A 15,768-nucleotide genomic window follows, 5' to 3' on the forward strand; every position below is an offset into this window, starting at 1 on the left:
AAAGACAGGGAGGACGTGGGTCAAAGCAGGTAGGCAGTGATGGCAGAGACATGGAGGAAGCTGAAATACTCTGACCACCCCCCACCCCCGCAGTGTACAATGGCTCAACAGTGCTCGCTTTTTTTTCCTCTGGCAGTCGTCATGCCACGATGTCGCGGAGATTAACCCCATTTCTGATGGGCCTTCCACCAGCCAGCCCCAAAGTCCAGAACTGAGCATCCGTCGCACTGAGGCCCAGCAAACCAACGCCCAGCTGCTGTGTAACGTGGAAAAAATGCTGGAGGGATATTTGAAGGATGTGCGTAGCCAAAAACAGGCCGAGGAGATGCTGCGGGAGGATGTGACCCCGTTAGTGGAGCAGGCCACCACAAATCGAGCATCTGTGAGACAGCTCAACAAAAGGAAGGCCCCAAGAAGCAAAAAAGCACAAGATAAATAAAATGCAGCGTCCTTAAATAAAGAAAGGCATAAATGAAATGTCCTTAAAACGCTAGAGACTCTGGGTGTGTTTGTAGCATGTTTATCTGGGGGCCGGCTTGGATGCCTTTCAGGCAGAAGACTCAAAACCCTTTTGCTTAGAACGCAGGTTTGCCAAAGGAATCCAAGTGACATGGGGGGGAATATATACACTCTGATTTCCAGCTATTACCAAGTGTTCCTGCTATATGACCAAATTTACACAAAATCTTCACCACAAATCAGGAATCCACCAAGTGATGCTGTACAAAGAGCCAAAGAGGGGGCTTTATTCTTCGCCTAGCAGCTGGATGTGATGAGTGACATTTGGTCTAGATTTTACTGCTTTTAACAATATTTTGAGACCGAACATTTTGGAGGATTGATCTGGATTAAGACCATGGGAAAAAAGAAGAGAATGAGAACTTCCTCAAGCCGCGGCTCTCCTGTTAAAGCTGCCAAACAGCTTCGATTAGAGCAACTAACAACTTGGTCCGGGACTGTGAGTGAAACTAATTTTGCTTCCTCTAATAAGTTTAGCCTTTTGGAGAATGAAATAGAGCTTGAGGAAAGAGATGCAGATACCTGCGTATCACAGGCGCACTCCATTTCTGGGGTAAGCTGTGCTCAAACAACTAAACTACTTTCTCAGCAGTCCCCTGTGACTGAAGGAACATTTAAATATAAAGATAAAGATCCAGAAGCTCATAAGATTATGGAATCAACTAATAAGCAGATGTTAAATCTTAATAATAATAATACAATACAGGTATTTATATACCGTCTTTCATGGTCTCCAGATTTCTCCTCAGACTTTATTTCAAGGCAGTTTACACATTACAAGGCGGTTTACAAATCTTATGGCGGAGCATTGCACTGCTACTGCAAGAACTATGCTGGCCATCTTCCAAAAGCTTAAATATATTGGCTAAATGGCCTGACTGTGTTTAACAATGCAGGGGAATTCACATATGCCTCTTCCAGAGGGTCTAGTATTGATCCCAACAGCTTTCCAACCCTGTGTAGTTGATTTTAGAGTCAATGACTGTATTTTAAGTGATCATTTTCTGCTAATGCTGGAGACTGATTGTGGAGGATCTTTATCCTACCCCTCATTTGAAAGAACTGACAAATTGGAAACTTTACCAAAGATCAATTGGAACACAGACCTTAGGCAGCAGTTACAAAGGACACTTTACTCTGAGTTGTATCTCAATTACAGATCTTTGATAAGTAAAGTGAGGGACCCGAAGGAAGTGCTTAAAACATATGAAGCACTAATGACCCATTTGATCGCTGAACTTAGTCACAAGCCCAGAATTACCAGGAATACAAAGAAGCATATTAATGACCCCTGGTTTGATGAGGAGTGTGTAGAGATGAAAATGCGTATTCGTGAGATTTACCACCAATATAGAATTCTGGGGTAGTATCCATCCCAGCTAGCTACTTTGATCTAAAAAAACATTTCCAATTACTCCTGAAAAGGAAAAGACAGGAATTTGCCATGGTTCAATGGAGGAGACTTTTAGGGGCAGTAACTCACAATGATAGCAAATTATTTTGGGCCATTGTTTCGTGTTCTCTCAGAAATAATACTATGGGTCCATCTGTAATCCCTCCCCAGAGGTGGCAGCAACATTTTTCAAACCTATTTTATCAGGGTGAAGAACTTAGCACAGGAACCTCTGATATAGGTTTGATGGATGCCCCAAATTGGCCCCCGTAAATACAGAAGAAATCAAAGAGCTGATTTCTTCACTTAAGCCTGGGAAAGCCCCTGGACCAGACGTGATTCCAGCAGAGGTATTAAAATCTGATATAGAATGGTGGACTCCCTTACTTGCCTCGTTTACAATAATTGACAAGACAGGCCTAATCCCAGAAGACTGGAAAAATGCATTGGTGGTGCCAATACATTAAAAAGGAGACCAATCAAATACGGCAAATTACCAACCAATAAGTTTTCTCTCAATACCGGGTAAACTTTACGCAAAACAACTTCTGTCCAAACTTACTGTTTGGATGGAGGAGTGTTCTGCCAAATCCCCAGTCCAAGTTCTGCCTGGACAATTATGCCCACTTTAAGCAAATTAGCTCCCCATCTTTCCCCCAACAAATGAACTGCAGTCCTGCTGGACCCCACCTCCAGGGTAGCTCGCCTGTTCAACCTTCAGAGGTCCTCTCTCCTGCCAGCAGCCTCCCGCCACTATAGCAGCCCCTTGGTCCTCAGCAAGTCTTGGGCACGATACCCAGTGGGGAGGAGCTGTGACACAACAAGGAGCAAAAGATTTTAAGACCAGAACAAATTGGTTTCCACCAGACAGTGTCTATCATAGATCACTGTTTAGTGTTAGGTCACATGAAGAAGAAATATACTACTAAGCCAAATTGAAAATTACCGTAGATACTCGCCTATAAGGCGAAAAATTCATGCCTTGAAATCCAGCCTGGATTGCCCCTTCGTCTTATCTCCAGGTCACTAACGAGCTTGGGTGGTTCAAAGGTATCACGGCAGCTATCAGAAGCCCAGAGGAGCTTCCCTCTGGCTTGCAGCGCCCCTCTGTTTGCTGCTGTGCTTCTTTGGCTGCTAGAGACTGCAGCCTGTACTTGCACGCATGACGGGAGCAAGTCATGGACCCCGGAGCTCTCTCTTTCGTTCTGCAAAAGAAACAGGCTGCAGCCCCAGCATGGACACAAGCTGCAAAGCCTTGCTTTGCAAGACTTTGCAGGAGCGTGGGACTGGGAGTACCACATGGACAGGCTTGCCTAAGGAGAAAGTGAGGAGTTACACATGGTAGTAGCAGTGGCTGTATAGAAATCTCTCCAAGTTGTGCTCTCCGATTGGAAGGTAGGGTATGGCAATCCCTTTTCCTTCCACTCAGTGTTCCTCCCTTGTGCTTTTGTTCTGGTTATTTGCATTATAAAGATAAGACAAAGTCTATCTACATTTTAAAGAGGTACGTAACCACACTTTCCTGGGTGTAAGCCCCATTGACTATAATGGGACTTACTTCTGAGTAGACATACATAGGATTAGGCTCCAAGGGCTTTTGCACTGGTGTTGCTGTGATGTCTATATAGAGATCTTCCCTCCCCCACACCTTTCCCGTTTTTGCACTGGTACGTATGCAGATCTGCCCACTTCCATTTGTTGGTTTTGAGTGTGCAAGGGGTTTTGCACTGGTGTTGCTGTGATGTCTATATAAAGATCTTCCCTCCCCCACACCTTCTCCCTGTTTTTGTTCTGGTATGTATAGAGATCTGCCCCCCCCCCACTTCCATGTGTTTGTTCTTAGTGTGAAAGGGCAAGCTGCATCTCTTCCTCACAAGCAGCATTCTCACTTTCCCCTCACTGCAGTGATTTACTCCTAACATCATGGGAGAAACGAATTTTTCTGGCAACTTGTGCAGAGAGGATACAGGAGGCCAGTTAGGAGCTATTCTGACCAGCAGAGCAACCAGGTCCCTAGTGACTAGACGTCTCCAGACCAGTTCAACTTTGTCCACTCCAGTCCTAAAAATGAGTTCTAGTATCCAAAGGAGAGCTTCTTACAGGGCATCTTTCAAACTAAAAGTTAATAAACATGCCAAGGAAAGCAGTAATTCTGTGGCTGCAAGGCAGTTTGGTGTAACTGAAAAACTTGTTCGAGACTGGAGAAAAAAAGAGATTGAACTGCAAGCAATGCCACAGTCTAAGAAAGCTATGAGTTTTGCATCTTCACTTTTTCCTGCCATGGAGAAGGATCTGAATGACTGGGTCATGGAATGCAGGCAAAATGGCTATACAGTGACTCGCTCCAGCATTCGGATACAGTATTCGGCACTTCAGTTGGCCAAAGGACCAAACATTCAAGGAAAAAACTATGCATTGCACAGTTTGTAGCATGTTCTGGCTGGTGCACCCGGTTCATGAACTGATATGGACTGTGCCTTCGCCAGCGGACAAAGATCTCACAGAAGCTGCCTAAAGAACTGGATGACAAGTTGACATCATTCCACCAATTCATTATAAATCAGAAACAAAAGAATGCCTTTGATGCAGCTAACATTGGCAATATGGATGAAACCCCAATGACTTTTGATCTGCCTGGTAACAGAACTGTTAAAAGTGTTGGTGAGAAGACTGTACTTGTGAAAACGACCGGTCATGAAAAAACCCACTTCACTGTTGTCCTGTCTTGTCTGGCAGGTGGCACAAAGCTGCGTCCAGTGATAATTTTCAAAAGGAAAACCATGCCAAAGAACTTAAAAATTCCAGCTGGAGTAATTGTACGTGTCCATCCTAAAGGCTGGATGGATGGACTAAATGGTGGCTGCGTGATGTGTGGCATAGGCGAACAGGTGCGGGTCTAAGAAAACGCCCATTACTACTGGTGTGGGATCAGTTCCATGCACATAAAACAGAGGACATAAAGAAAGAAGCAAAAAGAATGGCCACTACATTTGCAGTTATTCCAGGCAGCTTCACATCAGTTCTACAGCCACTGGATGTCTGTCTGAACAAGCCATTCAAGGACTGAATGCGAACTATGTGGAGGAAATGGTTATGCTCTGGTCAAGCCAAGTTAACTAAAGGAGGGAACTTGATAAAACCAGACATTGATCTGGTTGTTAAATGGGTAAAGGATGCATTTATATGGTATAAGCTTACAGCACCCAGAATTCCCAAGCGGTCTCCCATCCAAGTACTAACCAGGCCTGACCCTGCTTAGCTTCGGAGATCAGACAAGATCAGGCATGTGCAGGCCAGCTAAAAAGTACTCCTACAGTGACATCTAATGGCTAACAAAGAAAGACCTCTCAAAACAATACCTTGTAAAAACCAGAAAGCGTGGACTGAACTATAGCCCCACAGATGGCATAAACTTTTAAATATTCATTGATAGTAGCCATGCAAAATGATAGATGCTGCAAATTGGGCTGGGGGAAAGGTGTGGAGGAGGAGACACACATCAGACACTGCAGCCATGCAATTTAGAGGGAAGAAAAAATGGGACCCTTTAAGCAGCAACATTTTCAGTACTTGAGGCTATACATCTTAGAAGCGCAAGACAATCTCATTCTGACAAGCTATCTGCATTCCAAGAGCAACCAAGCACGACTGTGTATACACACACACACTCACTCTCTAGTAGAGAGGACATCAGAGAGCTTGCCAGAGATAGAGCAAGAAATCAGCTGAAACACTTTTGCCAAAGGAATGCAGGCAGGACTGGCTGATTTCCTGTCTCTGGCCATCTCTCCATAGGAAAGGGAGAACAGCCACCTTGCCAGCCCAGATGCATTTGCCTGGAAGGACAATGGAACCAGTGAGATGTGTGCTCCAACTCTCCCTAGCAGTGAGACGGTGAGGGGTGTGCACAGGGGTAGGGAAGAGAATCTGAAAAGGAGAGGCAGGATTAGTGCAGTGGTTTGAGAGTCGGTCTTTGAACCTGGAAAATCACTGAAGCTCACCCATGAAGCTTCCTGAGTGACCCTGAGCCAGTCACTATCTCTCAGCTCTTTGCCCAAAGGCTCAAAGAACCAGGAAGTTAGACAACTATGTCCCAAGGCGTGGACCCAAGCTACGCCCTTTGGATCATCAACTGCTAGTCTTCCTTTCTCCCTTGAGCAATGTTTACCTGTGCAGCGGTAGAACGTCTTTGAGGAATCATGTCATCATCAAGACAGAGAGAGAAGATTGTATGTTGTTAAAGGGATCAAGCGTGGATGGTTCTGGAGATATGGTATGCGGGGTTGTGAGAGGGATAGAGGATTAATTAACCTTGGCCTTTGTGAGGAGGGCAAGGATTATGTGGCGACCTCTGCTTCTGAGAGTGGTGGCTCATATAGAGTGTACAGGAAAGAAGGAAGAGTTTTTAGGAAAGGAGTTGATAGTGATCGGTGGTAATTGTGAGTTCTGTTGGTTTGTGAGGATTCGAGGTTTGTGTGATTGTGGAGGTGGGCTCCACTAAAGAGTAAATCAATGGTTCCCAAATGGGGAGCCACAGCAACCAGCCTGGGAGCCGTGAAATCCTCACATTAAAAACCCACTGCCCTATATAATGTATAGGACTGCATCCCTAATATGGAGGCACAGCCAATGACCCAGTACGGTCAAGGAGCTGTCAGTTGAAAAAGTTGGGAACCCCCAGGGTGTTTGACACCTCGAGAGAGTCTAGGGCAGGGGAGGGGGGTCACCAGCAGTAGAGTGACAGAAGATATGGTAGTGCGGGTTGGGCAGGCCATTTCAGGAAAACGAGGGGCAATCAAACAGACCGGTCCTTCTCTCATCCCTCTGATCCTTGCTGTTCTTGGCAACGATCCTCCAAGTCTGAAACTGCTGCTCTTGAACAGCAGGTCAGTAAATTAAAAAATCTGCTTATTGTTGTGCCCAGTTCATGGTGCAGTTACTTGCTTCCTACAAAGTCGTATGGTGTATTACATCATCCTGCAAATCCTTCACAACAATGAAGAAGCTAATTGCACCATGAATCAATGTCTGCGATGCCCTGAAGTTGGGAGACACTAAGAAAAACATAGAGAAGAGTGCTAGGCCTGACACTACAACTGTGTACAGCATCCAGTGTTTGAATAAGGACATTGAGATCAGCTGTGTGAGACACTGAGACAGACACCTTACTTTTCCATCCAGTTTGATGAATCCACTGATGTTGCAAACACTGCGTAAATACTGTGCTACAATCACTATTTTGACAATGAGACGAGAGATGCTTTTCTGCAAACCTCCGAAAAAAACACATTGGAGTGTGATCTCACAATATCCTGTAACGATGAGGTTCCTGGAACGTATCCCCATCGTTTAAGGGATGCATGCCTGTAGTTTATTTTAATTATTTATTTATACAGGTATTTATATACCACCTTTCTTTGGTCATCAGATTTGTTTATTTGTTTCTATCTCTATTATTATCAGCCAGCCACTGCTGGTGTTACAGGAGTGGGTTTTATTTTAATGTGTTATAGACTTAATAATATGAAATGTAGAAGTTAGAAATGTAACTGAGGAGATGAGTACTTTGATCTGGGACGACATGAGATATCTTTTAATGTGAAGAGATATCCTGGCTATTCGTGATGAAATAAATTTCTGCATAGCTACGAAGTTATGTGTTAGAAGTGTTAACAGAAAGAGAAGGGTTAACTTTGAAGTGATACGGAAGAGCAAGTGAGATGCCAAATGTCCTAGAAAGAGGACCAAAAGATAACACCGAGGTGCAAGTTTAGGAGATCATGCCAAGTATGAGGAGTAACTGGAAAGATTCTGATTGGTCAAGGGGATGAGCCGACCAAACATGACTCAGCATAATTGGGAAGTTATGATTGGTGTGGGGTCTAAAATGAGTTGTCTATAAAAATAAGTCTGAGAAGCTGCTCCTCTTCCCCGGCAATGGCCAACTTCCATTACACCCCCATACCACCCACTTTCAAGGTCAGACAGACCTAGTACTGCCCACTCAGTCCTTGCTTTGCAATGAGTTATTGCAGGGAGGAAGAAGTTTAGATCTTGTGGGTTCACCAACTTGCAGTAATTCTAGTTGGTAGGGGTAAGAGAAAAAGACCGTTAGTAGCCAACCCCTTCTAGAATTTTTGGTTCTTGCAACCTGGTCGGCTAATTATAATTAACATAAAGAGATACAGACCCTCCAGGGGCATGGTGTGCTTCCCTGAGGTGATGCGTCTTGAGCACTGCCCCCACTGCTGCTTGTTTCTTCATTTCTATTGTCCATCATGACTGCCTAGCCCAACAGATAGCCTGAGAGCCGTTTGTTCTCCAGTGGTCAGAGGACCCAGAAGAAAGATAGCTATGTAGTAAGTATAGTCAGAAAGCTAGCTTTATTATTTTAAAGGTGACATATTTCTGGAAGTTTAACTCCTGCAATTGCTGCCTTGTTGTATGAATGTGTAACCCTAACTTTAATAAACCAAAATATATTTTACAGACCTGAGACAGTCTTGAGTACTGGCAACAGGAGTTAACTATCCAGTCTAGCTGCTTGGTCGAACTCCCAAAGATATGTTAATTCAGACCTGGGTCCCTAAGTCAGAGGGAGCCCAGGCCCTGCATGGGCTGGTGTAAGCCCGTAGTATCTCCGAGTCCCTGGCTTGAGGCACTGGCAAAACCAGGGTTGTGGCAATCTTACCAAGATTCAATACAAATTATGTATTGGCAAGGCACAGTACTTAGTCAATTAAAACCACATTATGGTTTTAATGTGGCCAACCCGAAGCAGAAGAGAAACCTCAGGTCTGTCATCTGCAAATTAATTATTGGTTTAATTCGGATTAAACTATCGCAGTGGTTCTCACACATTTAGCATTGGGACCCACTTTTTAGAATAAGAAACTCTCCGGACCAACCGGAAGCGATATCATGACTAAAAGTGACATCAAGCAGGAAAATTTTTAACAAACCTAGGTTGCAATCCTACTCTCACCTACCCAGGAGTCATTCCCATTGACTATCATTGTTAAAAGCATATACATAGTAACCTGTTAAAAGTACAAAGCTGTAATATTTCCCCAAATACAGTCACATACCATGGTAGCATTTCATACCATGGTATTGAAATGGGGACCCACCTGAAATTGGCTTCTGACCCACCTAGTGGGTCCCGATCCAGTTTGAGAAACACTGAACTATCGGGTTAATTGTTCCCCCCCATCGTTGGTGGAGAGGCCGCAATTTTGATGTTTCTGCAAGGTGCTCAACCCTCATTGTTGACAAATTAACTAAAACAGGTTTCCACTGAAATAAAGACAGTACTCCATCGCCAAAACTGAAGTCTGAGGCCTTCTGACCCAGGCAGGCAATGTGGCTCTGACCCTCGACATGTGCCTGGACCAGACAATGAGCAGCTTCCTCAGGGTGATAGCACACATGATCATGGACTATCAGCTGAATACCAGACTGCTTGCTTGCCAATAATTTCTGATGAGGCATACTGGCACAAACATCTACAAGGTCTTTGAAGGGGTTCGCACCTTCCTGGATCAAAAAAAGGTATGGTACATGGTGACAAACAGCAAAAACGTTCAGGGCAGACTTCCGTTCCCAGGACTGGTCAAACAGCAAGGCTGAGGCAGATGAGGCTGGCCTTCCTGAGGCAGAGGGAGGTACCAGTGTGGAGAGCACAGACCTCTGGCATGATGTGGAGGGGCACATGATATTTTTCTAGGTTTTTTCCCTGGTAACTGCTATAACAGTGCTCGCGCTGAGCTTTGAGCTTGAGTCAAGTCTACGTTTGTGGATACGACTCAGCTGACTCAGTTTTGCCGAGTCAGGCTGCCAGGTGAGGGGTGTGGGGTTGAGCCTGCTCCTTGGAACACCTGTGCTGGAAAGCAGTAGCAGCTCTGAAGGCCCCATTGCTCTCTCCCTTCAGATGAGCCTACAAGGGGCCTCTGGCTTGCCAGAGGCGTGAGCCGAAGGGCAAGAGCCAAAGGGTTCTTTGCCCGTGGCTCTTCGCCTGGTGGATCGTGACCAAGCAGCCTGATTGAAGAACCCCAGTTAGTCTTTTACTTGTGTCTTACTTGTTGCCCTGTTCTTGGCCTGGTCTGCACCCTTTGGGGAATGTTATGAGTTGGTGCCCCCTCCTCCCTTGTCTTATATTCAAGTCCTAATGCAGGAGTAAGAGAGGCGTAGGGCTGCCCCTGTGAGAGAGGGGAGCCGGAAAGTGGGTGAGATTGCACCTCTGTGTGAGAGGGGTGGGGAATGATGTGGTGCACTGCTATCGGGACTGGATTGGACAAGAGAGGTGGTTTTGGGAGTGGGTTGTTGGACCTTGCAGACCAGGGCCTTTCCTCACTCCCCCCTCCAAATCTCTGGCTTTTAAGCGTGGGTGTTGACTTTTTTAGTGTCAAATTTCTATTCTGAGCAGGTGCATTGCTATAGTGCAGTGCTGGCGAACCTATGTCACGTGTGCCTGAGAGGGCACTCCGAGCCATCTCTGTGGGCACGCGCACTGAGCCAGGCAGCCTGGAGGGGCGCTGAAGCTGCTGTCGCTCTAAAGAAAACTGAGGCTCTCTCCGAGACTCCCTGTATGGGGAGGGCGGGCTGCTTCCCTCCGCCCCGAGCTCACTGCCCTCCTCTCCCTTCGCTCCATTGCCCCCCTGCCCCGAGTTTGTTTCCCTTTCCAATTTTGCCTGCTCTGCAGGCTTAAGGTCCCTGTTTTTCCCTTCCCCAACTCTCCAGCAGGCTCAGCCAATCAGCATCCAGCAGGCTCCTGGCGTTTTCTGTTGGAATGGCTCAGGGCCCTTCACTGGCTGACCACCAGCCAATCCTGAGCCGCCCTCCTCCCCAGCCATTGCGAGCCTTTGCAGCCCACCTTTCCGTGAGCAGCTCCCCACTCAGTGCCAGGAGAGGATTTTCTTCCACAGCACAGGCGCAGCTGGGGGTGAGCAGCACAGGCAGAGACAAATCCTGCGTGTCTACTCAAAGTAAACCCAATTACAGTGGATGAGGCTTACTCCCAGGTAAGAGCGACTGGGATTGGAGCCTTAGAGCCTGCTCCTGTGCATGTCTACTCAGAAGTAAGCCGCATTACAGTGGATGAGGCTTACTCCCAGGAAAGAGTGGCTGGGATTGCAACCTTGGAGCCTGCTCCTGTGCGTGTCTACTCAGAAGTAAGCCCCATTAGAGTAAACTAGGCTTATTCCTAGGAAAGAGTGGCTGGGATTGCAGCCTTAGAGCCCACTTCTGTGGGTGGGGTTTTAAAAACAAAATATATTTTCTTGTTTGAGAAAATGAGCAGTGGCAAGGTCTTGCAGCCACCCCCTCCCTGCCAATATTTCTTTACCCAGCATGTAATTAGCCTGTGGAACTCTTTGCCACAGGAAGCAGTGATGATAACTTGCCTAGATGCAAGGGATTAGACAAATTTCTAGAGGAAAAGTTCATTATGGGTTACAAGTAATAGTAGGTAAAAGATGTTAATGTAGGAGTTGTTTTTTTCTAAACTAAAACTTCAGTATTCAGGTTAAATTGCCGTGTTGGCACTTTGCGATAAAAAAGTGGGTTTGGGGTTGCGGTTTGGGCACTCAGTCTCTAAAAGGTTTGCCATCACTGCTATAGTGGCTCTTAGGGCGGGCCTCGCCGGTAAGTTATGTGTTTATCTTCAGAGGGGAGCTATGGGGAGGGGAATAGTGCCACCATTCACAGAGTGATGGGCCGTGGAAGATATGGTGGTGGAGCAAGGCCTGGCCATTCCAGGGTAAAGAGGGTCCATCGTAGACAGATCGCCCCTTTCCAGCCTTCCCTCCAGTTCTCTGACGACTGGGGGGCCTTGGCAGTAGTGCCCTGGGTCTGAAACTGCTGCTCTTAAATGCCAGATCAGTCAACAATAAAACCTGTCTCATCCAGGATTTAATCCTGGGTGAGGGTGCTGATCTGGCTTGTATTACGGAGACCTGATTGGATGAAGCAGGAGTGAATCTTTCCCAGCTTTGTCCTCCAGGTTTCCGGGTAGTGCAGCAGCCACGACTGCAGGGACGGGAAGGGGGGGTCGCGATAGTCTATCCATCTCCCTTGCCAGGAGCCCTATCTGGCAATTCACTGGGTTTGAGTATCTATGTCTCGTTGTAAGGGCGGGACAGGATTGGGATTCTGTTGGTGTACCGTCCGCCTTTCTGTCCAACAGTCTCCCTGCCTGAGCTGACTGGATCTCAGACGTTGCATTGGAGGCCCCCGGCCTATTGGTGCTGGGGGACTTCAAGGTGCACGCCGAGGCCCCAGAGGCAGGTGCAGCTCAGGATTTCATGGCCGCCATGGCAATCGTGGGCCTGTCACAAAAGATCTCTACCCCAACCCATGAGGCTAGACACATGCTAGACCTGGTGTTTTTGTCTGGGCAAAGGGACAGTGATCTGGATGTGGAGATCAACATCACTCCATTGTCAAGGACAGATCATTTCCTGGTAAGGATTAGACTTGTTGCGGCCTCCTGTCTCCGCAGAGGCAGAGGACCTTATTGTTTGGTTTGCCCCGTAGACTGATGGATCCAAATGGTTTCTTGAGGGCTCTGGGGGTTTTCTTGCTGCTAAGGCCAGTGACTCATCTGAGGCTCTGGTTGATCTCTGGAATACAGAGATGGCCAGGGCCGTGGATGAGATATCTCCTGAGCAGCGCCTCCCAGGCAGCAGTCAAAGTGGCTCCTTGCTTTACGTGGTATCCACAATGCGGGTGCTGGACTATCGCCTTGCTCTGAATAGGGTTGCACTCCCCCTGAAAGAGCAGATTCGTACCTTGGGGGTTCTCCTGGACTTGCAGCTCCTCCTGGATGTCCAGGTGTCAGCTGTGGCCAGAGGTGCCTTTGCCCAGCTTCAGCTGGTGTGCCAGCCGCGGCCGTACCTGTCTCAGGCGGATCTGGCCACAGTGGTCCATGCCATAGTGACATCGAGATTAGATTATTGTAACACGCTCTACGTGGGGCTGCCCCTGAAGACGGTCCAGAAGCTACAGCTAGTGCAGAATATGGCGGCTCATGTAGTTGCTGGGGGTCGGCGGTTTGACTGTCACGCTGCTACTCCGGCAGCTGCAAAGGCTGCCCATTCATTTCCGGGCTGAATTCAAGGTGCTGGTTATGACCTTTAAAGCCCTAAACGGCTTGGGACCAGCGTATTTGAGAGACCGCCTTCTTCCGTATAATCCGGTCCGTTCTCTAAGGTCATCAGAAGGGGCCCTGTTGGTTGTGCCATCATTGAAGAGTGGTGAAGGGAATGGCGGCCAGAAACAGGGCCTGTTCGGTGGTGGCATCTACACTATGGAATTCTCTCCCCTTTGAATTGAGAGCAGCTTCCTCATTATTAACGTTCCGGCAGGGCCTGAAGACTTTTTTTTATTCAGGAAAGCCTTTGAGGCACTGTAACGGCTGTTTTTATAAATTTGTCTTTTACTGCGTGTTTTCAATCTGCTGCCATGTATTTTATCTATGTATTTTATCTTGCTTTAATTGTTTTTAATTGTTTTGTATTTTTAATGTTTATCTGTTGTATTTTACCCTGATTGTTAGCCACCTTGGGTGCCCTTCGGGGAAAAAGGCAGAATATAAAACGAATAAATAAATAAATAAATATGCGAAGCAACACAACGAAACACATTCATCTAAAAGTAATTTCTATAATTAATAGAATAATAGTTGCAATTTCTTTTGAGGTGGTGCCATGAATACTGAGCATCAACTGCCTAGAGAAAAGGCCATACCATTGCATGGAGTGTAGAAAGAACCTTAAACAGCATAGAAGTAATCGTGAAAAAATCATAACATGGTTAGACCTCTTTATACTCCACTACACACCCTTCCCATTTTAATGTTTATTTAATTACTTATCCCCACCTAAATCAAGGGGATGTCCTACTAACATTGATTGAAATAAAGCTTACTGCAACAGGATCTGCTTTTATAGTATTATTGATATACTCAGATGCACTTGCTTCTTTTATATAAAATAGCAACATGAATATCTACATGAACTGAGCAGTAAAGATAAAAGCAATTAAGCAAACTAGCATAGATGGCACCATAAAATGTCCAACGCCACTTTCTGCAAAATGAGCTATAGGCAGGAATAAAGAAAACCTGTGATAATAGAATTTTGGTAAAATAAGTTTTAGCACTTGTGTAGCATTTACTGAGTTTGCAAATAAGCATTATTATCCCCATATTGCAAATGAGGAAGACTGGGGCCAAGAGGGAGTGGCTGGCCTAAAGCCACCTAGGGAGTTAATACAGGATGACCCCAAAAAAACAGAACCCACAAATCTTTGAATAAAACTGTTAATTTTAATTTTTCTTCTTTTTTCTTTCAGGGTATACAAGTCGACTTTGTGCATGAAATATTGGAACAATTATAATCCTCCCCAATATGTCTTGGTCAACCAAGGAAAAGTCTTTATAAAGACTTTTTATAAAGCAAATACATCAGAAGCAACATCTTCTCTCAACAGAACAGATGTTTTCCAACACCTGTTTCAGAGACTGACCCGTTTTCTTGAGATGAAACACACCATTCCAAAACATGTGGACACGTCAGACTGTAACTCATTATGGGGGGGGGCGCGTTGGGATATTGGGATATTTTCCCCAAAATTTCTTATTAAAAACAAATTGTGGTTTCATGCATTTTTAATCCAAGGGCACATTTCAAGAAATCATAATTATAAATTATAATCACTTTAAAAACGTACTAGAGACAGGAAATATAGCATAAGTAGATACAGTATTATTGCTAACTAGAGAAAGTAATCTATTTCTGGAAAATATCTTAAACACCAAAACAGTGGTGTTTTGTTTTTAAGCACTTCTCACACACACCCTAACTCATCACCTTACTTCTGGTGGTAAAACGGACTTTGTCCAAGGCATGGATGAATCAGAGACTTGATTCCTGCTTGAACATGCTTGTCCAAGGATTCCCTGACAGACCAAAGTCTTGATGCTGAGAAATATCAAATCTTAAATTTGAAAATCCATGGAGAGGAGTGTTCTGACAGGGTCTATGAGACAGCTCAGCAGGGCCTCATGAGCTCAACTGCAGCAAGATTCTATGATCACAGGGCCAGCAAGATGGCAGCACCACAGATAGGTACTTGTAAAAACACTGTGAAAATGCTGATTTTCTGCAATTCAGCATCAACTCAAGTCACAGGCATCATTTGGATGCAATTCACTGCCAGATTAGATTAGCCTAGGGGTTTTTTCAACTAGGGGGATTTTATGATTAGAGCTACAGGTCTGCCCTCTTACTGACTGCTACTAGTTCTGTTTTCTTGATGAGGTATTTTTAAGGATTTTTTTAAAATGAGATTTCAATGTTTATATTTTTATGTGACTTTATATATACAGCACTTTGAATGCCCTTTGGGAGACAAAGCAAGGTATAAGTTCACAGATTTTGTTGAATTATTAGACTAAAAAGTTTGAATTAGATTCTGAATAAATGTGCAATAAATGAAATTCAGAACAGCAAGTTATCTTCCTTAGTCGTGCAAGCCACTATTCTGATTTTTATTGTGTGTGTAGGTGGGGGAGGACTAGGCAGTGGCCCCCCAAAAGTTTGAGAATCACTGATCTAGAATAAACCTCAACTGCATAATATCCTTAAAATTCCACCAACCCCCCCCCCCCCCACATGTTCACAGTTAAGGCTGCAAGTGACAAAACAGGCCAATACAAACTAAAAATTAGCACTATGTTCATTATGGCACTTTCACTTCTATAAAATCAAACAAACTGAATATGGCAAACACCTATCTGCTAAAGACAAACTTTTCAGAACCACCTTCTATCCATCCCCACAAATTTGGATTATTTA

Source organism: Tiliqua scincoides, chromosome 6 (genome assembly GCF_035046505.1).
Source record: "Tiliqua scincoides isolate rTilSci1 chromosome 6, rTilSci1.hap2, whole genome shotgun sequence".
NCBI lineage: Eukaryota > Metazoa > Chordata > Lepidosauria > Squamata > Scincidae > Tiliqua > Tiliqua scincoides.